Source organism: Oryctolagus cuniculus, chromosome 19, assembly GCF_964237555.1.
Source record: "Oryctolagus cuniculus chromosome 19, mOryCun1.1, whole genome shotgun sequence".
Classification (NCBI taxonomy): domain Eukaryota; kingdom Metazoa; phylum Chordata; class Mammalia; order Lagomorpha; family Leporidae; genus Oryctolagus; species Oryctolagus cuniculus.
In genome coordinates, this window is record NC_091450.1 from 62,067,207 (window position 1) to 62,091,631 (window position 24,425).

The following is a 24,425-nucleotide window of genomic DNA, read 5'->3' on the forward strand; positions in this document are numbered from 1 at the left end:
GTCTGCTCGGCCCTCCCCGGGTTTGCTGCTGGTTCTTCCCGGGTTGGCTACTGTCCCTTCCACCTCCGTGGAAGGGCGGTTCCCCCTGCCACTTTCCCCACTTCCGCAGGGGAGCAGCACACCGCCGGCCGGCTCTCTCGGGGGCTGCTCAGATGTTCCTCAGTGTTCCCCTTAGATGTTCCTGGTGCATGCCGTCTCTCTCCTCCTTTATTTTCCCATTTCTTCCCGTTTCTTCCCTCCTAAGTTTCCTATCCGTCCTAAGTTTCCTATCCGAGTCACGGCACCACTTGCCGCTCCTCCGCACGCAGAGGAGCCGCACCGGACCGGGCGCTTGTTGTTACCTTTTTTTACAAGTCCTTTCTATAGTAAAGTAAGAATAAGTAAACAGCAAACTCCCAAAGCAAGAATGAGTAGAGAGAAATGAGAAAGAACGAAGTAACGAACTTCCCCGCGAACTCTCCAACGCACTCTCCAACCAACCCACACCACCATGCCGTCTCTCTCCTCCTATATAGTCCTCCTCCACCAATCCCAACTCGGCTGCCCACACGCCGAGCACGCCGCTCTCCTCCAATCAGGAGCAGCTCCTGCAGCTTGTCAAGTTGGTGAGAGGCAGCTGGGTAGAAGCTGATTACTCCTCTCCCAGCGCCATATTGTGGGAGAGCAGATGCATAGAATAAGTCTTAATTCCAGTAACAGTATAGTCCGAATTGCTCCCCACAGTTATTAAGCAAGATATGCTAACAGATCTTACATGTCACGTTATACACATGAAAAAATATAGCAAAATGTTCAAAGTTCACTGTGTTCTCTTTTTAAAAATAAAATTAAAAAGTCAAAAATGAATTGAAAATAATAAATATTAATACATTTAAGGTATAACATGGAAAATTAATATTAAAGCATAGGGCCAAAAATATGACTCTAAATGAAAAATAAGTGTATTTGAAAACAGACAACATGAAACAAAGCAGAAGATCAAAATAGATGTTGAAAATAAAGAAGATTACCTATAGTGTGCATGATTTTAGGTAAAAATCATTTTCCTATATACAGATGATGAATTTGGGAGATTGATAAGGAGTGTGGTGTGATGGTGTTGATAAGATGCTCTAACTTTAATGATTTAAATATTTTTATTTATTTTGTAAGATATCAACATAATGAAAAACAGTATTCCTGGGGCTGGTGCCGTGGCTCACTTGGTTAATCCTCCACCTGTGGCACAGGCATCCCATATGAGCACCAAGTTCTAGTCCCAGCTGCTCCTTTTCCAGTCCAGTTCTCTGCTGTGGCCAGGGAAGGTAGTGGAGGATGGCCCAAGTGCTTGGGCCCCTGCACCCATGAGGGAGACCAGGAGGAAGCACCTGGTTCCTGGCTTCAGATCAGCGCAGTGCCAGCTGTAGTGGTCATTTGGGAGGTGAACCAACAGAAGGAAGACCTTTCTCTCTGTCTCTCTCTCTCTCACTCTCTCTCTCAAAAAAAAAGAAAAGAAAAGAAAAACAGTATTCCTTGCTGTTCAATTATGTATGTCTTCACCCTTAAAGGCAGTGCATAACACTTCAATCTCCACTCTTTCAGAGATATTCCACACATCAAATAAATGAGTTTATACTTCATTGTTTCAGAACCAACAACAGAATAATAGTTACTTGTCTCCATTTTGTTACTGTATCCAATTGATATATATATATAGAGAGAGAGATTATAATTCTATAAAGTGCTTTTGTACCTGTTTAAATGTCACATGATTTTACATTTTATATACCATATTTATTGTTTGAAACACAGATTTCCTCTATTCATTTTTTACAGAAACAAAAAATATTTACTTTTAAAGAAGACATGATAATATAGTGCAAACAAGAGTCATGTATCCTTGCTTAACAACTGTTTCAAAAACATTTAGAATGAAGTTTTAACAGGATTTTGCTCAAGAGAATTTACAAATTCTTTCTTAACTCTATAATGGTGTTTTCATAGCCTGAAGAATTGCTTTTATGTGGTATCTATAATGCTGTTCTTATTTTAAATGGAACAGAAAGTAGCAACAATAATTAGCTGTTCATCAATTTGCATTATAAACTTTATACTTAAAATTTAGTGAAAAATTCTGTGATGAAATTAACCCTGTTAGACAGTAGAAAAGAACCATCAGTGCTTCCATGGACAGTTCCATATGTTACTACTAATTAAAAGGCCACAAAGTAACAAGGAACACAGAATTCTATAGAAAACATATTTAAATGAATCAGAGTTGCTAACTAAAGAACAAAGATTTGAAAAAATTACAAAAATTCCAACATTAGGTGTTAGATTTCTGATTTCAATGTTATTAATATTGACCTAAAGAGACTCCTGATAAAAAAGTCATTGCTTTTAAAATCCTATAAAAAGTAAAACTTTGTTGGAAGCAACTATGTTCACTTCCTGTTCAAACAATAAAAATAAACAGTAAGAAAACATTTCTCTTTTCATTTCATAGTGCCTGAAGTGTAAGAGGAAAATATATAATATAAATAAAATTCACTGCAATTACTCAAAGCCTGCATGTAGAACTCATATATTTACATTCACAGTGAAGTTTTTTCAGAGTTTTTCTTGGAGTTTCCAACTTGCTCAGCTACACTGAGCTATAAGCAATCACATTTGCAAATGTGCAGAGACCTAAGCCAAAAATGCTGAAAAAGAGAAGTGTGTCTCTCTCTACCTACACACAAATATATAATTAAGCCACTGAACTTTAAAAAGACACCCTTAGAACAGTTTGGAGTACAATTTATGCTTAACTTTATCAATGGCCATGGTATAAAGGTAAACAAAAATAATTGCATTGTTTCTAATGGTCTGCAGCTGTATTTAGTTTTCTGTGTTACATGTAAACATTTTTAATTTAAAAAATTATTAAGTTCCATTTTCACTTTAGAATGATATTGTCAATAAAGGGTAAAACTTTGCCTTGAGACATTTCATCTGATTCTTTTGTCTCTATCAATTTAAAAGAGATCATTGTATGTGAACGAAAAGGCTGCAGTAATGCAGTTCTACTCTATATAATTAACTATGATCTTTGTGCAGATCTAAAGTCTCTTGAATGCATATGCTTGTAAAAGCAGAGTTTTCCTTTGAATGGGGAAATTCTTTGTGTTCTCAGGGCTTCAGGACAACATCTGCCTCTGATTCCAAAAAGGGAGAGGAGGGGCACACGAAGGTTATAAGCCTTGTATATCTTCATCCAGCTGGACAGTTTGGAGCATAGCAAGCTCTATTTTGTCTGTTTCCAGGTCTTCGCACACAGTCTCAATCATGCCATCTAGGACATATTTAGATTTGGTGTCCAGCACAATTAGGCTGCTTGTTGCTTTGTTCTCAGAATCTGATAAGAGGTTCTCTTTTAGGTTAGCTACTGATTGCAGAACCAAATGGTGTTCTCTGACAAAATTCTGGTGCACTGCTATGGAGGCATGGCCCACCTGGTCTTCAGAGGTAGGAACAATTTACCCCAGGGGAAAGTCTGAGTCAGAGGCATGGACAACAGGTCCTGGCCAGTAATGAGTGAGCAGTTCTGAAGAGTTGCATAGTTAGCACTGCTGACCGCCACCCCTGCGGATTTGCCTGCCACAGGTGCAGGCATTGGCTGGTTATCAGTGATGTCAGGGTTGAGCTCAGTGGAAGTTAGCAGCGCAGGTGGAGTCAGGGAAAAACTGAGTTAGGGACACATTCACCAACAAAGAGGCCAGAGGGTGAAGGCCACTCCTTGAGGGATTTTCAGATGGCAGGTTTGTATTTCCTGAGCATTCTGATTGATGGCCATCAACTGAGAAAACACCAGGCTCCTTTCCAAGCCTTCCTGTTTCACAGATCCCAAAGTCTTCCCAGAAATGCCAACAGTGTATACCACTGCACTTGGAGTGAGACAGCTCAAGAAAACCTTGACTTGCTGCACTGGGGTGGACTCGCTGGTGAATGTGCTCCAGTCTGAAGTGCTTGAATTTATGGAACTGTTACTTGGTGAAGCTGCCACTGAGACAGGCAGCATCTGAAGTGGAGAGAATTCAATGCTCCAATTAAGAAACTGGCTCTTGGCTCTGGAATTGGGGATCTGGACAATGCCGTACTGGTTGATTTGCACTGGGGTAGTGAAAGTCCCCACAGAGCTTCCCTCCAGGGAAGCCACTGTTTGAATGTCTTCTCTTTTCATCTCAGCACTGGGGATCAGCCCTGCGAATGACACTTGGACACTGGGGCTGTAGGAGGTGGTGGATGCCGAGTTGGCTGCAGAACACTGCAGCACATTGAATTCCTTCACATCCCGGGAGGTAGGCCCCAGGATGTCCATCATGGAGATACCATTGTTCACAATGTTGGTTGACATTTTTGGTGGGCTAAGGACACTGTGTATTTCTCACATTTAATCCATTTAGGATGACTCCACTGGGTCCCTGAATGAAATAGTTACCATTAAGGAAAACAGGCAAGTAATTGCAGGTACTAAGCTTCCATTCAACAAAACTCCAGAATAGCTTAAGGATATCTTTTTTTAAAAAGATTTATTTCTTTATTGCAAGTCAGAGTTACACAGAGAGAGGAGAGGCAGAGAGATAGATAGAGACAGGAATAGAGATAGAGACAGAGACACAGAGAGAGAGAGGTCTTCTATCCAATGGTTGGTTCACTCCCCAATTGGCCAAAACAGCTGGAGCTGCACCAATCCGAAGCCAGGAGCTTCTTCTGGGTCTCCCACGTGGGTGCAGGGGCCCAAGGACTTGGGCTGTCTTCTACTCCTTTCCCAGGCCATAGCAGAGAGATGGATCCAAAGTGGAGCAGCCAGGTCTTGAACTGGGGCCCATATGGGATACCAGCACTTCAGGCAAGGGCGTTAATCTGCTGAGCCCACAGCACCAGCCACTTAAGGGTATCTCATTATTTCCAATCCGTGGGCTCCATGTGACTGGACAAGCTGAGGTTGGTGACACCATAAGAGGAACTCTGGAGAGGGTAAGGAGACAGATCCTCCTGTCCTTTGCTGGACTCACCTTCATTGCTGGAATTGCCATCTGACTCACTTTTAGACTGGCTCTCCAACGGGTTCCAGGCATGGTGCTGTTGGTTCTTCAATCAGTTGCTGACCTGGGTGAGGGAGAGGATGGTGATCTTGGCCAGGTGCAGCTTCTTGGAGGGCGAGGGGTAGCGATTCTGCTTGTAGAGCTCCTTGAGCATGTTGTGCAACTTTTCCTTGAAACAATACACCATCTCCTCCCAGTCCCAGATGGTGCAGAGCAGGGGCAATGTCCCGTGCAGCTGGTAGTTGTCTATGGCACACAGCCGCAGGGTCCCTCGGCCTAGGCCGCCTTCTTGGTGCACCTTCCTGGTGTAGCGTACCTTGTACCAGAGCTGCTGCAGCAGCAGGTGGTTGGCTGACTTGAAGCTGTGGCTCTCCAGGATGCTGTTTCTCATCCAGGCATCTGGGAAGATGCCCTAGTGGAAGGCCAGGAGCACCCGCCCCTTCAGCAGGCTCTCGTTGCCATGTAGCAGGTCGCTCTGGGGCAGTGGCCACAGGAACCTGGCCAGGTGGTCCAGGTTGCCCCCTGCTGCAGCGCCTCACACACGTAGGGAACATGGTCTAGCGAGAAGGCGAGAGAGGTCTCCGCGCCCGCAGCAGTGGCGAAGACAGTGGCAGGGGCTTGGTGTTGGCCCAGAAGTTCCAAGTGGAGTTGTACCTAATTGGGCACCGCTATGCTCATCGCCACGTCGCTTCCGCCACCACTGCCCCTTCCTCTCTGCTCACCTTGGTGGCAGCGGGCGCAACGTCCCCTGGCTCCAGAGGGAAAGGGGCTGGAGCCCGCGTTGGGGGGTGTGGGAGCCCCGCCGCCGCACCCCCCACCTCCGCACCCCCCACCTCCGCCGCTTCTCAGTGTGCCTCCTGCCCTTCTGAGGCGCTTTCAATCCCATTCTCCTGCTTGATGTCCGCCGCACTTGCGATTGTTAAGATGGCTGCTAGAGCAAAGTAGTGTAAAGGGACAGCTGCTTTCTGCCGTTCTCCCCTCATTTTATCTATTTTTCCTGGACTTGGAGGATGGGGTCTCTGCCTGGTCTCTTCCAAGGATGGTAGGGAACAAAATGCCATCATGGCAGTAGAGACTGTAGCAGCCATGTGTACAGAGGGAAACATGGGCCTAACATTAGCTGTGAGTAAAGTGGATGGGATGGGGCTGGTGCTGCAGTGTAGCAGGTGAAGATGCCACCTGCAGTGCCAGCATCCCATATGGGCACAGGTTGGATTCCATGCTGCTCCACTTGCGATCCAGCTCTCTGCTATGGCCTGGAAAAGCAGTGGAAGATGGCCCAAGTCTTTGGGCCCCTGTGCCCATGTGGGAGGCCTGGAAGAAGATCCTGGCTCCTGGCTTCAGATTGGCCCAGCTCCAGTGGTTGAGGCCCTTTGAGGAGTGAACCAGTGGATGGAAGACCTCTCTGCCTCTGCCTTGATGTAACTCTGCCTTTCAAATAAATACATAAATGGCGAAAAAAAAAGAGGATGAGGCCTTTCTATGACAGATGTTGATGCTTCTATGTCTACCCCAAGTGTCCCATAGTGTCCTTCCCTCCAGGCCCCTGTTCCAGCTCTTGGTGTGGAGTGAGAGAGGGATCTGCAGGACTCAGAGACAGCAAAGCAGCAAAAGCAGGGCCTGAGGATGGAGGCTGTCAGACAGATGGGGTGGGTTGTACACTCAAATGTGAGGGAATGTCTGGTTGAGAGGGGTCCCCCAGGCTTGCCCTCAATCTTCCCTCAATACTCATCAGGGCCACCCCTCACCACTGAGCCTCTGAGTCTGAGGGGAGAAGGGGTTGCTGGCTGAGCCCACCTGGCTGGATTTCTTAGAGGGTCTGTCAACTGACACTGGTTCCTTTCCAAAAATAAATAATTTACTAAAAAGCATCTTGCCAAACTGTGGTGATAAAGGCCTGGTAGCTGAAATGGGGTTTCCAGCCAGCTGGGCCCATTAGCAGCCATTCCTCTCCTCTCACCCCACCCAGGTACAGTTGTCAAGCCCAAAAGGCCTGGGACAGCAGATGTCAAATCAAGGTCAGGTTGCAGAGGGCAGCATGGGGGTTGGTAATGATGGCTTTCCTGATGTGATCTTATATATCTTATATAAGATATGACAATGATATGTGGTGAGCTCCAGAACATGAGCAGCAACAGCTGTCCATATAGTATAGGAAGTACCAAGTTCACAAGGCAGTTATGTTCCTGAAAGCATTCCCCTAGCCTTGGCAAACTGTGGTGCCTGGAGCAGGCACAGCATCTGGTAGCATTGTGGCTGGGACTTGTCATGGCCATGCACAGCCACATGATCATTATGGAGCCAGTAAGAGCAACACCAAACCAGAAGGCCAGACCATGGACCGTCCCTGAATACAGTATGTGGAGTTTGAATTAGCTATATTCTGTGCAAATCTCTCTCTTTGGCATTTAAGATGTCTGTGCTGGCATCTGAAATCCTGTCACAGCCTTCCCCACCACCTGCCTTTGCCACATTTGACATTCCGCCACCAACCCTGTCACTTCTGCCGCTATGTTACATCCCACAACTGCTTGGGTTGACCACATCCCATATCATAGAATCTGGGCTTGAGTCCAGGCTCTGTTTCCAATTCTGCTTTCTACCAATGCATACCCTGGGAGGCAGCAGGTATGCGGTCCCTGCACCCACATGGGAAAACTAAATTCAATTCTAGAACCATGGCTTCGGTCCATCTCACCCCAAGTGTTGTGAGCATTTAAGTGGAATAGCAGATGGAATATTTATTCTCTCTCTCTCTCATAATTAATTTAAAATCTTTGGAAATGCAAAAGATATTAAGTTCGTTAGGAATTTGACATACAAAAAGTAGCCATAGGACTTTGACATAGAAAAAAAATAATGCTTTTATCTGTTTTTGTCCATATATGTATTCTCTTCTTCATGTGACTGTTAATTTCTTATAAATTTATATATTTCACATTAACACATGATGTGCAATTTTGCTACATTCCCTTTCCATTTTATTTTTTTAATTTTATTAGTTTATTTATTTACTTGAAGGATAGTGTGACACAGAAGGAGAGATGGAGAGAGAGTGAAATCATCCTTTTTTTGGTCAATTTACATAATTATGGGGCAGATTTTCTGTATGTGGAATCATGGCATCAAAGCATAAAAGAACATACACTTTGCTAAACATCCTCATATCCACATCCACAGAAGCTGTGACAATTTGAGTTCCACACAGCAATCAGGGAGGGAACTTACTCCCCATAAAAACATTTTCCAAGTTTGAAGACTTTTGCTAGTGTGAACGGTCACAAAATTTCTTTATTTATTTGGAAGGCAGAGTTACAGAGATGCAGAGAAAGAGAGAGAGAGAGAGAGAGAGAGAGAGAGAGAGAGAGAGAATCTTCCATCTTTTGGTTCACTCCCCAAATGGTCTCAATGGCCAGAACTGGGATGATCTGAAGCCAGGAGCCAGGAGATTCTTCTGGGTCTCCCAATAGGGGGCAGGGGCCCAAGGACTGGGACTATCTTCCACTGATTTCCCAGGCCTTAGCAGAGAGCTGGATTGGAAATGAAGCAGCCAGGTCACAAACCAGTGCCTGTATGTGATGCCAGCACTGCAGGTGGTGGCTTTACCTACTACACCACAGCGATGGCCCTTCTGTTTTTCTCCTTGTATCTTTCTGTATCTCTCTCTCTCTCTGCCTTTCAAATCAAATGAATATAAATACATAATTCAAATTTTGGTGAATTTATTCCCCAAGTAAATGGCTTCCATAAAATGTTCATGTATTATATCACAATGAGACTACATTTTGGGAAATGCATCATTAGGCAAGTTTGTCACTGATGGACATCACAAAATATAACCACACAAGCTAGGATGGACACCATTACTAGTCAATATAATCTGATGTGATGACTGGGGTTCTATGGGGTCCATCAATCACTGAACATTTTTATTAAGTAAATGACAGAATGTCGTGTTTTTTTTTTTGAGGAATTAAATATTAAAAGTTTATTTTAGAACAATTTTCCATTGTGATGTGTGTGCTTATTTGATATCTAAGAAATACTGTTCAATTATAGCCAGCATGGTTTTCTTCTATAATTTGTTTTTTGAAATTTTGTTGTGTTTGTTTTTGCCAGGAAGTCTATAGTTTTCTAAATGTGTATATGTGTGTTTCCATGCAGGGATCAAGGTAAATTTCATTCCACAGAGACCATTTATAGAAAAGTCTAACCTTTAACCCTTTGATTACATGAGGTTCATTAGTTGAATATCGTCAACTGAAATGTTCAGGTTTGTTTCTTGACTCTTAATTATATATTTGAAAAAGCAGAGTTCCAGAGAGAGAAGGGCACACACACACACACACAGAGAAAGAGAGAGAGAGAGAGAATGAGATCTTCCACATGCTGATTCACTCCCCAAATAACCGCAACAGCCAGGGCTGAACCAGGCTAAAGCCAGGGGTCAGGAGCTTCTTCTGGGTCTCCCATATGGATGTGGAGGCCCAAGCACTTGGGTCACATTCCACTGCTTTCCTAAGTGCATTAGCAGTGAGCTGGATGGAAGTGAAGCAGCCAGAACATGAACCAGCACCTTTATGGGATGTCAGCATCACAGGCAGCAGCTTTATGCTCTATGCCAAAATGCCATACCCCCTTTTTAACTCTTGGTATCAGGTAGTTGAAAATCACAATATTTGATCTTTCTTAAAATAAGCTTGACTATTTTATGTCCTTTCCATTTTAAAGTGCATTTTTCAATTAGGTGATTTTTCACAAAGGCACACACACACACACACACACACACACATACACACACACAAATTCATCTAGCTTTCCCACATGAGTGGCAGGACCCCAAGCTTTCAGTGTATAATCTCTGCCCCCTAGACAAATAAGTAGAGAGCTACATCAGATGTGGAGGTGGGATTTGATCCCAAGTAGTCTAACATGGGACATTAGCACCCCAAATGGCAACTTAACCCACTGCATGACAATGACCACCCCAACATTGAGTTTTATAGTCAATACACATATTCCAACTTTCCACTTCACTTGAATCTTCTTTACATACAACCAGTAATATTTTGTTTTTCATAATATGGGGTATCACAAAACATTTGTTATTTTTCCCAAGTATTTTATATTTTAATGCTTTTTTAAAAGATTTATTTATTTATTTGAAAGAGTTACACAAAGAGAGAAGGAAAGGCAGAGAAAGAAAGATCGAGAAAGAGGTCTTCCATCCGTTGGTTCATTCCCCAATTGGCTGCAATGGCTGGAGCTGCGCTGATCCAAAGCCAGGAGCCAGGAACTTCTCCTGGGTCTCCCACATGGGTGCAGGGGCCCAAGGAGTTGGGCCATCTTGTACTGCCTCCCCAGGCCATAGCTTTTGTAAATAGTTTTATTTCATTGAATTTGTTCCTATAACAAATTTCGTTGAATTTTGCATGCTCACCTTCCTTCCTGAGGTTTTTGCTAATACATTAAATTTATTTGATATTTTCCAAATATTCTTATTGTGATCCTAAAATCTTTTGAGAAAAAATAACATTTAAATTCTGATAATGTGTCCTTATTTTTCAAATTTTAATTTTTTCTATTGTAAGCTGTTTTACATTTTATTTATATCCTGTTGTGTTCTCTATGAATTTGGTTGTGCTTAATATGGTGTTATTTTCCAGTTTTTAAAATTATATATTTTTAAATTTTAACTGTGATAAAAAGTATAATTTTTATGAATAAAACTAAAATTATATTTCTATTTATGGGATACCATGTGCTATTTTGAGACATGCATACATTGCATAACATTCAAATCAGGGAAAACAAATCTAACTCTTCAAACATATCTTTTCTTTTTTAAAGGTGTATTTATTTATTTGAAAGGCATATTTACAGAGAGACAGAAGCAGAGAGGCAGAGCTTTTGCTTATTGAGTGGGTTGAGGAGACTGACATAGGCCCTAGTATCCATGGAGTGTACCATTGTGACAGGACTGGTTCCATGATGTCACTGTTGTCCAGTGCCCCCTCTATGTTCTCCTGCAGTTAGAGGAGACTGGTTTGTAGATGAATTACCAATTTGGGGCTTATTTTTTTGTTAGGAAGTTCATTCAGCACAGAAGGATAATTTCAGGACCCCTGTGATTAGGACCCTCTTTCTTCATTTCCTGCTGAGTTGGGGACAGTCAATCCAAGGTGGGTGGCCCTGATTTTTCTTGGTTGCTGTGGAAGGTATTATTTGCTGTACCCTCAGTGATGCACATTGTATGCTGAGTATGAATACAGTGGTTTCTGACTCTATGGGGTGGGTGCAAATTTCCCTTTTATATGGGCCTGTGGAGGTACATGAGTCCCTAGGGAGGCATTACAGTCAGCACTGATCTCAGTGCTGTGGGTGCACCAGACTCACAGGCTTCATGAACTATAATGGAATGGGGATGACCCTTCACAGTGGAAAATTGTAGCCGCTGGAGGATACTCAGAATCCCAATCTGTGTGAGGAGTGGTCTTCTTGTGTATCAAGGAAGTTGGACAAGGACTCTGATACTCCCTCTGTCTCTGTCCTTTGAAGAAGTCACTTTTCTGGGAACTAGATTCCAGGTGCCATACACCTGTCTGTGGATCTGAATCTTCCTTTGATGAAATGTACAAGAGCTCTGTGAGGAATAGTTCCCTGCAGTTATCCAGTACTGTTTTATGCACATATTTCTGTCTTTCAGCTTTTAGCAGATGTGGGCCCTAAAGGTATGGTAGGCAAAGGGGTGAGCAGACATCATAGCCAAGGATGAGCAATTACAGAACTGTATTCTGCCTGAAGGAGGGAGAACCCAACATTGTACTGTGCCCATGATCACAGGGCTCTGGGATCCCTCAGGACAGACAGGCCACCCTGCTTCCCCAAGACTCCAAGTGCCCCTGGTCATTCACCTGATTCCCCTTATTGGTTGCAGCACTGCAAAGGAGGGAAGCAGGTGGAGCCTAGGGAGGAGAAGGATGTGAGCAGCCGCCTAGTCATAGACAGGTTAGGGTTCCTGCAGTGAGCAAGTCCCATCCAAGTTGCATCTCATCTAAGTTGTGAGACTATGTTTAGAAACACGTGCCTTGAGATAAGACAGGTCTCCACAAGGTTGTGACCCTCCTTCTGGCTGCCATCACAGTGCTCATCCTGGTGTACATTAGATTAGATCTGACTGACCCAGTGAGTGACCCACAATGACTTGCAGGGGTGGAGCCAGATGTGAGGTATTTGTGGTTTATGCAGTGCTGAGGCCTCTTCGGCAAGTGGGGGTGGTCATTCTGAGGGTCTCACCTGTGTCTGATATAGCCTGCCTTTTTCAGCACCACTATAGAGGGTGTGTCACAGGGTTAATGGCATCTATTTCTTAATCATGGCCAGTGGTCAGAAGGGGTCCAGTTGGTCCCTGAGTCTCAGGGGTAAGGCTAGGTCTCTTAAGGAAGGGTCCAACGGGAGTCACCATCTTGGAAAAAATATGATCCAGAGAACAAGAATTTCAGAGCAGGCCTTGAAACTGTGCTTAAGAAACAAACATGTAACTGTTCTTCCTATCTGAGACTACAGTCAAATTATGCAGGTTTCCAAAGTCTGGTGTTTTCCTGGTGTAGTATGATGGAATCATTACAATATAAGATGGAGGTGTCTTCTAATTTGATGTAGGCTTATGGGGCAGCTTTAGGTTGTTTTCCTGATGGATGTACATGGGTGTGTGCCTGTGTTAGGTTTCTTGTTCCTACTTATCCTGAAACCTTCAGTACGCTGTTGGTAATTGTAAGGCCTGCTTTGAGGTGTTTTGTGGGAAGTTAAAAGGTCAACTACAGTTGTTTAGCTGACTGGGAGAGCAGTGCAACTTCCTACTTGGGACAAACTGTGGTAACCCTTAAAACCATCTAGGACAGTTTGAAGGACAACTGTATACTCATGGGGGAAACTGTGAGCATTAAGTTTGCAATGTCTTAAGATTCTGTGTCCCCACTCAATATTGTAAATGAGGAAAGAAAAGAATCAGAAAGATTGCTGGGAAACTAAGATAGAGCGGAGGTAACCATCATCAGGAGCTAAATCCTAGCAATTATGGTGCATGTGATTGACAAGTGATGGTTCAAAGATCATAAAAAAAGAAAAGCTATATTTTAGTAGATATAAGATGCACAATAACCTATGAGTCTTTCTAGTTTAATGACTAGATGTGTTGACATGACTTTACGTATGTAAGTTTTTATCACTTGAACTAATGATTCCATTAAACATAGAACCTGTTATGAATTCAATAAAATGCTAATAAACTTGTGCTAATTTCCAATCTGAAGTAATTTTTCCCATTTGTTCTCAAGCCTCACAGTGGGCAGCATGATCAAATTGCCTCAAATACACAAATATCAAAGAAACTTGAATTCATTTGTTTTAAACTTGTATTTGCTTGAAAGGCACAGACAGATACAGAAAAATATTCCATCCTCTGGTTCATTTCTCCAAATATTCACAACAAATGCTAAGTCAGATCAAAGTCACAAGAGAAGAACTCAATCAGTGCATCTCACGAAAGAAGCAGGCATCCAATCACTTGAATAATTCAATATTGTTGCATCCCAGAGTGTACAACAGCAGAAATCAGAAGCAGAATCAGGATGTAAACCCAGGCATTCATGTATGAGGTGAAGCAACACCAAGTGGTGACTTAACATGCATTCCAAATACCTACTCAATGGTGAGCAACTAGACATACAAACATGAGGCCATCCTGTAATAGTAGACTGAGATGTTGCAGAAGATCAGGCAAGATTAGGCAAGGCTGGCATAGATCAGCAGCACTGTCCACCAGATCTCCAGTATCAAAATTCACATCTAAAATATGTTTTTTAAAAATTTTATGGCACCAAAGTGCTGTCATTTCAAGCAATTAGGGTTGCCACCATTATCAAATAAAAGCTGCTGAATGTTTGTTCTAATTGGATACATATATAGTGCATTGAAGGAAAGTGTTTTGAATACCCGTAGTGATCAAACACACATTAGCATTTTAGTCTGAAATATGGAATACACACTGAAATAATGTTAATAACTCTGAGAATTGATTTTCAAATTTGATTTTGTAGAAGCATATAATACCATATCCATGTCATGATTCACCTTTTCATTATTAACATTATGCTGCATATCTTGATCAACACCTTTTTTTCTTACAAAAAGAGCTTTATTATATGTTTTTATTCTGTTCTCCAACAACTACATTTCATGATTTTACTTTTTCTCATACTGGAAGAATATGTACCAACATCTATTTGCAAGAATTTAATTTTTTAAGTTTTAAATTTTATTTCAAAAAATAGTCATGACAAACAGCTAAAACAGTTTTACACCTCAAATCAAAATTTACTTTGACAAGGATTCCAAGGTGGCAGAATAGAGAAAGGGCAGACTACTCTAAGCAAGAAGAAAATAATAAAAAAGTGGAGAATGTGCCTTGTCAGGGGTAGTTGGAGGGAAAACTGCAGTGGAGATTCTGCAGAAGGAGGAGATATTGTGGATCTGTGTGTGGAAGGTGCAGATGTGCAGCAATGATCACAGACATAACACACAACCCCAGAAGCTGAGAGCTGGAGAAAGAATCAGCTTTGGAGAGTGAGGTTAGATCAGACTGCAGCACCCCATGCTACTGGTGATAAAGCCAGAGTGAGAGCCTAGAGGCCTACACTTTGTGTCTGGCCTGGAGCCCTGAGGGGAACAGGATGCACACCCACCCAGGAAAAAAAGGGGGCATTATTCTTTCTATTCATCTCTACTTCCTCCCCAAAACAGCGCCTGGCAACCAGGTGAAAGAGGGTGGGTGTCATTTTGTACATAAGTACATATCAGCTACAGCAGCTCGTCTGCACTTGCCCAGCAACTGGCAAGGACAGATGTCATTTTGCCAGCTCCCAGCAATGGGTGCAGATACAGTGACATTCTGACATCAGTACTGGATGCAGAATCTCTTGCATGTGCCCAACAACTGGTGGGCAGAAGTCATCATTTTGAAACAAGTAAGGCTGTGTCCAGCATGCATTGTGCATGTTTGGGATCCAGTATTTTACCAGAGGGAAAAATACATGTTCTCAATAGACTTTGAGTCTGTTGGGATGATTGACAGGGGGCTAGGATCCCATGTACGAGTGCAAGGTGCCCCTAGCCTCTCAACACATCACTGGCTCTGAAGCTCAAATTGCCTAGGCAGAATATTCACATGCAGTTGGCTCTGGGAACATCTCTACCTCTCCATGAATAGGACCAGGCTAGTGGGGCAGAGTGGATCCTCTGCACAACATGACTATGCCTGCCCCATGGGCTGACACTGTGTGAACTCTGTGACTGAGTGGGTGCAAGGTGTTTCTGGGTTTCTGGGCAATCATTGTTTACAGATCCACACATTCTGAGCTCCCTGATTGGGGTGGGATATCCCAGAGGATCCGTGCTCATCCTGAGGACTGCACAGATCCTTTGTGCAGCTCATGAATCAGCAGGGTGGAAGGATGCATCCACTGAGGCCTAATACTCAGGCACTGATCACCTTAGAAGAGGGGGAGGTGTGTGATGATGCCATATAGGTGATCACCCACTCCCCATTGCTGACAATAAGGAAAACATACTACATCCAACATGGGTGTCACCCTGGATACTCACCCCACTCTGGAGCACAGACTAGAGCCCTCAGGCCACAGCCAGCTCAAGCATCTGGGTATTCACTAATAGAGCAGAAGCCACACAGGCATAGCTGAAAAATAAAAGCCATCAGAGGAAAGATCCAACAAGTGTCTCCACAAATGCCTAAAAATAAACTCAGAAGTTCAAGAAACAAGAATAAGGAAGACAACATGAGTTCCCCAAAGGAATACAAAAACATTCCAATATTAGACTTTGAAGATGAAGAGATTTATAAAATGTCTGAAATGGAACTCAAAATATTAATTAAAGGATTATTCAGAAACAATAAGAAAAAAAGTTCAAAAATTAAAGAAATCCATGAATGACATGAATGAAGACTTCTCCCATCAAATTGAGATTTTGAGAGAACCAGAAGGAATTCCAGGCTCCTAGCTTTGTCCTGGTCCATTCCCGGCTGTTGCAGGCATTTTGAAAGTGAACCAATGGGTGGGAGCACTCTCTTTCTTTTCTCTTTGTCTCCCAATTCCCTTGCTGGCTTCCTTCCTTCCTTCCTCTCTCCTGCTCTAACAAATTAATAAAAATATTTTTAAAAATTAATAAAGGCAAACCATGTTAGGGCTAAATAGGCCAGGATATTATCAGGGTTGAGGATGTTGCCCCAATACCAGGTGAAGATTAAACACCCTTGTCAATAAGGCCTTGCTCTGCCATGCAAAGCTCTATAGATGTGTATAGTATTCTCATACTTACATAAAAGACAGACACATTTAACTTAAAAGCATATATAGCAGGTTATACTTGTACCTTTAAAGGTAAAAAAAAATCACAAATTCTATTTAATTCTCTCCACAACCTAATGGGTTGTTGTGCATCACTTAGGGGTACCTGAATGTACTTTTTGTTAATATTTTATTTTTTGAAAGGCAGAGTCACAAAGGGAGATACAGGAGAAAGATCTTCCATCAGTTGGTTCACTCCCCAAATGGCAGCAACAGCCTCATCTGGGCTAATCCGAAACCAGAGGTCAGGATCTTCTTTTGGGTCTCCCACATGAGTGCAGGGGCATAAGCACTTGGGCCATCTTCTACTGCTTTCCCAGACCATAACAGAGATTCGCATAGGAAGAGAAGCAAGACAGAAACTGGTGCCCATATGGGATGGCAGCACCATAGGCAGAGGCAAAGACTACCCCCTTCTGCTCTGGCTCCCCCATGAATGTACTTTTGAGATTTTGTATTTTCTAACTTTACTGAACTCACTTATTGCTTCACTACATTTTTGGATTATGCCATCAAAATTTTGTATGGATCTTTTTATTTTTAGAGATATCTTAAGTTCCTATTAAAATTAAGAGGAAGGTATAGAGATTTTCCAAGAATCATTCTAAAACAGGAACCTCTACATGTCCCAACAAAACATGTCCCATGGGAGAATATTAAAGACAAACTGAAGACACAAATGACAGGTTCACCTCATTGATAATGGACTCCAAACTCTGGGCCTCTCCTGTCTTGTAGGACTCTGTACAGCTTTCTACACAATAAACTCACTTTGGCTTTGCACTCTTGAACTTAGCTCTTTATTTCTATACTGAGATATAAAATCGTCATGCAAAAATCAATACCTTTGTATTCACAGAAAATGCCATGGCTAAGTAAGGACTTGTAAGGTCAGTACCATTCACAATAGCAGCAAAATATTTAAGTACCTTGGAATAGATTTAACCAAGGATGTCAAAAAGCTTTGCAATGAAAATTACAACATATTAAAGCAAGAAATCAAAGAAGACACAAAAAAAATCTTCCATTTTCATGGATAGGAAGAATTAATTTAATCATAGTATTCATACTATACATAGCAATTTACATATTCAAAATGATGCAAGTAATAAGAAACAATGCTAAAATTATTAGGGAAGACAAGAGACCCTGAATAACTACAGCAATTTTACACAAGAAAATAAAAGCTAGTTCCAGCACAATACCAGATTTGGAAACATCCTACAGGGCAGTTACAATCAAACTACCTCTACAGGCACAAAACTACACATGAAGATGAAGGGAACAGAATAAAAACCCAAGAAATAAATCCACACTTCTAAAACCAACTAATATTTGACAAAGGAGCTAACATTAATCTTTGGAGAAAGGACAGTCTCTTCAACAAAGGGTTGTAAGATTATTGTATCTCCAAATGCAGAATCATGAAACAAGATGGCTATATAACAACTTATACAAAAATCAGCTCAAAATGGATCATGGATCTAAATATACAAACTGATGTAATCAAATTTCTAGGGGAAAATGGGGAAACTGCAACACATTGGCATAGGCAAAGACTTCTTGAAAAAGACCCCAGAATCACAAGCAATAAAAGCAAAAATAGAAACATGGGATTACCTTAAGCTAAGAATCTTCTGTACTGCAAAGGGAATACTCAGCAAAGTGAAGAAGCAACTGAGAGAATGGGAGAAATTATTTGCAAACTATGCAACTTAAAAGGGATTAATATCCAGAATCTATAAAGAGCTCAAGGAACTCAACAACAAGAAAACAAACAACCCAGTTAAGAAATGAGTAAAGGACTTGATGAGGCATTTTTCAAATGATGAAATCTAAATAACCAACAGACACATGAAAAAATTCTCAAGATAACTACCCATCAAGTAAACGCAAACAACAAGCACAGTGAGGTTTCACCTCACCCCAATTAGAATAGCTTTCATAAGATATAAAAAAAAAAACAATAAATGTTGGTGAGGTTGTGAGGGAAAAGGTTCCCCAATCCACTGTTGCTTGAAATGTAAACTGGTCCAGCAACTGTGGAAGATAGCTCAGAAATCTGGAAATATGTCTACCATATGACCCAGTCATCCTACTTCTTGGAATATACTCAAACAAAATGAAATCAGCATATGGAAGATTTATTGGTACCTCTATGTTAACTCCAGTTCAATTCACTGTAGCTAAGATATGAAATCCAGGCAAATGTCCATCGACCAATGGTTTAAAAAATGTGGTATATACACACTATGGAATACTATTCAGCTATAAAAAAACAATGAAATTCTGCCATTTGCAGCAAAATGGATAAAATTGGAAAGCATTATACCTAGTGAAATAAACAAGTTCCAGTAAGAAAAATATTTCCCTGATTTGTAATAACTAATAGAGTACCAAAATTTAAATGTATGAGTGAAATTGACATTTTGTGATTTGATTATTGTTTACAACACAAGTCTTTGCTGTTGAAGAACAGTGTTTTTGTTTTTTTTTCCCTTAATTATTACTCGTTGAATTGTTTTCTTAGTGGAGGGTTAAGTTTATGATTATAAAATAAACTGAAGTATACATCATTGTAAAAATTAAAAGAATAAGTAAGGAATGATGAGGAAAGGTAGTGTGGGTACTATGAGGATACAACTAAATCTAAATATATATAAATACATGAAATTTATTTACATTTAATAAATTTAAAAATTATTTTAAAAACCCAATGTAGAGAGGGTTTTTCAAAAAATGTTAAAACTGTCATTCCTTAAAATGCCACTTATCTACTAGCAGTGTTGGTTATTTTTTAAGCATTGACTTCCCCCAAATAACTTCCAGTTATGTTTGAGAAGAAGCCATTTGCACCCTTTCTTATCTTGCAGCATCCCTCACTCCATTTCAACACTAATGGCGGTAGTTCAATATATATGTTCAATAATATGTTCCACATAAGGTGAATTAAATGTGTTCCTAAATCTTAATGAGAACTTAGTGCATGCTAGCCTCTTTTTAAGCACTTTAGAAAGATTAACTTCTTTATTTCTCACATAAATCTGAAGAATCACAGCTTTTGTTACTCTCATTTTTCACAGAATAAAACTGGGATTCATTAAATAATCTGGCTAAGGAATAAAAAACTGACAGATACAGAATGAAATCCCAGCTGGTTGAGTACATGTTCCATTTTACCACCCAACATTGGCTCTGAATGGGCCTATTTACTGAGCTCTGTAACTGTGTGGCCAAGTTCTTACAACCTGACTTCAGATTTGCAAGAATTAAAAGTCCTTGTTTCAATTGAATTTTCTGTAATTCACTCTTTCCCTCAAATATAGAGCACAATCAAGCCATCTGCAGGTGAGAGAAATGTGCAGCTCTGGAAATACAGAAATTCAGTTCCTTGCACCACATTCTCCTGGGCATCAGTGAGGGTGGCAGGAAAGCTGCTCAACCTCAGGGTGGCAAACCATGCGCTGCCAAAAATGCATTTCAGTTCTGCTTCTCATTGTTCAATCTCTTCTGTTCTCCCTCATCTCTCCCCCAACTCTGACCAAATGAATAAGGAATTGTCATTTCTCTTAAGCAGCAATATTCAACTGATACATGTGAGACCTTCACAGGGATTTAAATCTGAGAATGTATATCATCTTGGAAATCTGGAATGTGCATAATAGGAAATCTAAAATGCATCTGGAAAGGAGGCAGTGTGACTGTCCTCAGCAGCTGCTCTCAACCCTGACTACATATTGGAATCACACAGGACAGATTTTAAAAATACTATGCCTAGTTTCCCACCTCCAGGGACTATGATTAGATTGGTCCCAGGTTTACCCTGGAGATCAATGTGTTTTAAAAGCTGCCTAGATGATTCTAATAGTCACCAAAGCTGAGAATGTTTGGTCTTGGGTATGATTGTTGTAGTGAACCTTCATTCACAGATGTCTTTATTCAAAGGTGAATGCAATCGATGTTATGACTCACCAAGTTCAATTTGTATGCATCTCTGCAATCTGGAAGGCTTCACACATGCTTTGTTCTAACCCTGGTGTGCCTAGAGGATCTTATCATTCATTTCTGGAAATATTTTTTAAGATTTATTTATATATTTGAAAGGCAGAGTTACAGAGAGGCAGAGGCAGAGAGAGAAAAAAGGTCTTCCATCTACTGGTTCACTCTCCAGATGGCTGCAACAGCAAGAGCTGCCCTTATCTGAATTCAGGAGCTTCTTCTAGGTCTCTCACATGGGTGCAGGGGCCCAAGGACTTGGGCCATCTTCTACTGCTTTCCCAGGCCATAGCAAAGAGCTAGATATGAAGGGGAGTACCTGGGACTTGAACTGGGGCCCATATGGGATGCCAGCACTGCAGGTGGTGGCTTTACCCACTATGCCATAGCATCAGCCCCAGGATATGCTTTTTAATTTTAACAAAATTAATAAACTATGAGTAAAAATAATTGAGGAAACACAGGGAAAAGTAACACTAGTGTCCATTTTCATGTATTAAAACAATTGTTTACAGAAAAAAGAGCCTTGTCAAGATCAGAAAAAAATATTGTAAAACTCTTAGGGGTAAGGCTGGTGCCACAACCCACTAGGCTAATCCTCCACCTGCAGCGCTGGTACCCAGAGTTCTAGCCCTGGTTGGGGCACCGGATTCTGTCCTGGTTGCTCCTCTTCCAGTCCAGCTTTCTGCTGTAGCCCAGGAAGGCAGGGGAGGATGGCCCAAGTCCTTGGGTCCTGCACCCATATGGGAGACCAAGAGGAAGCACCTGGCTCCTGGCTTTGGAACGGTGTATCTCTGGCCGTAGCGGCCATTTTGGGGGGTGAACCAATGGAAGGAAGACCTTTCTCTCTGTCTCTCTCACCATCTAACTCTGCATGTCAAAAAAAAAAAAAAAAAACCCTCTTGGGATAAAAACTTGACTAGAGATAAAAATCCACTATACTTTGAAAATCAAATTCCCAAACACAAATATAAATTCCTAAAATCCAATATAAGAAGTATAAAATAGGAAAACTCCAAATTAAAACAAGCAAGTTGAATCCCAGTTTGAAGGCCACCAGCCAATAAAACAGTTAGAGAAACAAAACTTCAGTTATAGAAACACAAAATATTTCAAACATTTAAGAAATAAAAAAAACCTATATTTCTCAGATGTATCAAAGTATAAATAAGCAAAGCATATTTTCAGATTTCTTTTAGAAAGCCAGCATTATATTGATAATGATGCAAGGTTGACTAGAACTTTCAATATAAATTAAGTATAAACTCTCTTTCATATACAGATGTATAAATCCTTAGTATTTTTATAATAAATGACATCGCATATGAAAATATAATGAATAACAAGTCACATATAATAAAAAATACAAGAGGTGGTTAACATTTCTTAACAAGTCATGTAAATTTTCCAGGTAGGTGAAAAATTCAAGGAGAAAATCACATGACAATTTAATGTTCAAAAACATTTAAAAATCAGCATGTAATTTTTAAAAACTGCTTGCAGTATAGTAAAAAAGAGCAATGGCTTTCTTATTCAGATCAAAATTTTTTAAAAGGATCCTACAACGAAAACCACAATTAATACAGAATCATTGAGAGCTTTTACCCTGGAAGTAAACCTAGACCAGGAAGTCTCCACTAGTGCCAACATCTTATTGGAGGAGTAGTTGGGGGCGAGGGGGAGAGCAAAAAGAAATAAAATAAGATGTAAAGATCAATTTCTTAACAATAAATTTCCAATATATTGGAGATATTTATTTAGGGAGAATCCATAAAATCTAAAAACAAATAAACTGATAAATGAATTTAATGTTGTGGGAAAGATCAATGTTTAAAAATCCATTAGATTACCAAGTGCCAGCAAGAAATAACTAGAAAATATAAAAGATCTATAGGCAGAGTAGAAAACAGAAGAAAAGAAAAAAAAGAGTAAATTATGTTACATCTAAGTGTTATTCAAATCAATAATACAAACGACCCAACAGAATGAGCAGAAATACAAGGAAAACGAAAGCGCCGGAAGTGGATAAACAGAACTGTAACTCACTGAAACAGGTTACCGCCAGCTCCAGGCAGCATCCGCAGGGAGAAGGACGGGGACCCAGGGCGAGGCCAGTGGGTAGCAGGAGCTCGGAGGTGAGAGTCCTCCAGCCGCGGGGAGGCAGAGCCCAGGGGCGGCCATTTCAGACCTGAACCCAGGTCTGTCTCTCGCTGTTCCCATCCAGGACAACTTGAAGTTAGGGGTCCTTGCTATGGGGGACGCTGATTGGCTCCGTGCTTTGTGACGTTCCGTGCACTCAAGGCTGGCAAACTGTCCAATCAGGCAAGGTGACGTCCACAGTGCATCAGCACGCGGGGCCTGGACGTCACAATCTTCTCCGAGTTTGCCTGCAGAGTGAACTCCTGGGAGACAGCTCCGCCGCCAGGAGGCTCCCAAGCGAGGTCGACCTCTGCAGCTCTCCACCTTCACTCTCCAGGGACGCTGGGCACCTCGGAAGCTGACAACCACGACATGGTGAGTGTGTGGACCTGGCTGTACCGAGAGGGGAAAACGGAGCCGAAGGCCAGGAGGACACAGGCCTCCGGCATCTGTGGGCTCCATATTGGCGCTGGCACAGGGCTTCCCCTCGGTCCCCTCAGACCCGTGGGTTGGGGGCTTTACCGGCACCCAGGACCCCCGAGGTCCTGCCCCTTCCCTGCTTGGGTGAGACTTAGCCCAGAGCCATAGCAGGCCAGCTGTGTGGCAGTAGCTGCACGTCTCCCCCGATTGTGCAGTGGGGACTGGGTGGTCTCTAGGGAGAATGTGGGCGCTGTGTATGCGGTTCATGCAGGACAGGCGCTGTCGGTTCCTCCTTCCCTCCCCACAGGGACCTGGTTCCCCCGAGTTTTCTCAATATGTGGCCTGCAGGGTACTTTCCAGGGCATTGACCTCTTTACACAGCTGTTTCTAGGATGTCTCACTCCTTCATATGTTTCCAATATCACAGTAACATAGACTGAGTAAGGTAGAGACAGAAGTTTTATTTGGCTTGGGGTTTTCACCCAGGTTTTAGAGAAGCAGAAAGACCCTGTACTTTGGTATTTGGGCATCGTCTTAGCACTTACACTTCCTCTGTACAGGGTGCCATCTCTATTTGCACTTTCGAAATAGAAATTTTGACCACTCAAATTTATGTGTGTTTTAAAAATGATTTTTCTTGCATGAAAGTCTTCCAAATCCTGTAGATATGTCTAGTTTACTAAGTTATTTTGGATTTATATTTTAATATAGGTGCCTGTTTAGTTTTGCTTGTTTTAATTTTTTCAAGATTGTCAGAGTATGACTGACACAATTTGTGTATCATCAAGGTATGAAAACTGATGTTTTGCTATGTGAGGGATGTTAAAAAGTTATGGACAATTCACATTATCTTTTGATTACATTTTTTCATAAACTTTCTGGAATCCTCTTGTACATATACATTGTGAAATGATTAAGACAATCTAATATATCCATCACATTACATCCCTATGTTATTAAAGAATATGTAAGATATTAGCAAGTTGTGAGTATGTGATATCATAATCAACTATTTACTGTGTTGAATATTAAGGTCTTGAGGTGTTAATTTTGTTAATTTATCTCATAGCTGCAAATGTGTGTTCAGCTAACATTTTCCCATGTCCTTCACTCTCAGCCCATGACAACCACCATTCTATTCTGTGATTAAGTGCGACTTTCTTAGCTTACACATATGAGTGATATTGTGTGGCATTTATCTTTCTGTGCCTTATTTCAAATAGCCTAATGTCCACATTCATATTTTTGGATCCACATCCTGACAAAATGGAAGAATTTCCTTATTAAGGTTGTCTGCGATTCCTGTGTATGTGTGTTTATCACATTTTCTTTATTCATATGTTGACAGTGGGGTTGTCTCCATATCTTGTTCTTGTAGATA

General features: G+C 41.5%; 2 long non-coding RNA genes and 1 pseudogene across 8 annotated transcripts in view; 1 reads left to right on the forward strand and 2 right to left on the reverse strand.

Annotated features, from left to right (window-relative positions):
• Positions 1-22,724, reverse strand: part of LOC127486820 (uncharacterized) — a 46,086-nt gene extending 23,362 nt beyond the window's left edge. For 3 of the 4 annotated variants that reach the window (XR_011384427.1, XR_011384425.1, XR_011384426.1), the window contains exon 1: positions 22,532-22,724. This is a non-coding gene — a long non-coding RNA (uncharacterized lncRNA). The remainder of the gene's footprint in view (positions 1-22,531) is intronic. The other variant, XR_011384428.1, reaches the window with a different exon arrangement.
• Positions 953-15,722, reverse strand: LOC103346731 (homeobox protein SIX4-like; annotated as a pseudogene).
• Positions 22,725-22,884: 160 nt separating the features above from the next.
• Positions 22,885-24,425, forward strand: part of LOC103345821 (nuclear factor 1 C-type) — a 108,997-nt gene continuing 107,456 nt past the window's right edge. For all 4 annotated transcript variants that reach the window (XR_011384596.1, XR_011384598.1, XR_011384599.1 and 1 more), the window contains exon 1: positions 22,885-22,999. This is a non-coding gene — a long non-coding RNA (nuclear factor 1 C-type). The remainder of the gene's footprint in view (positions 23,000-24,425) is intronic.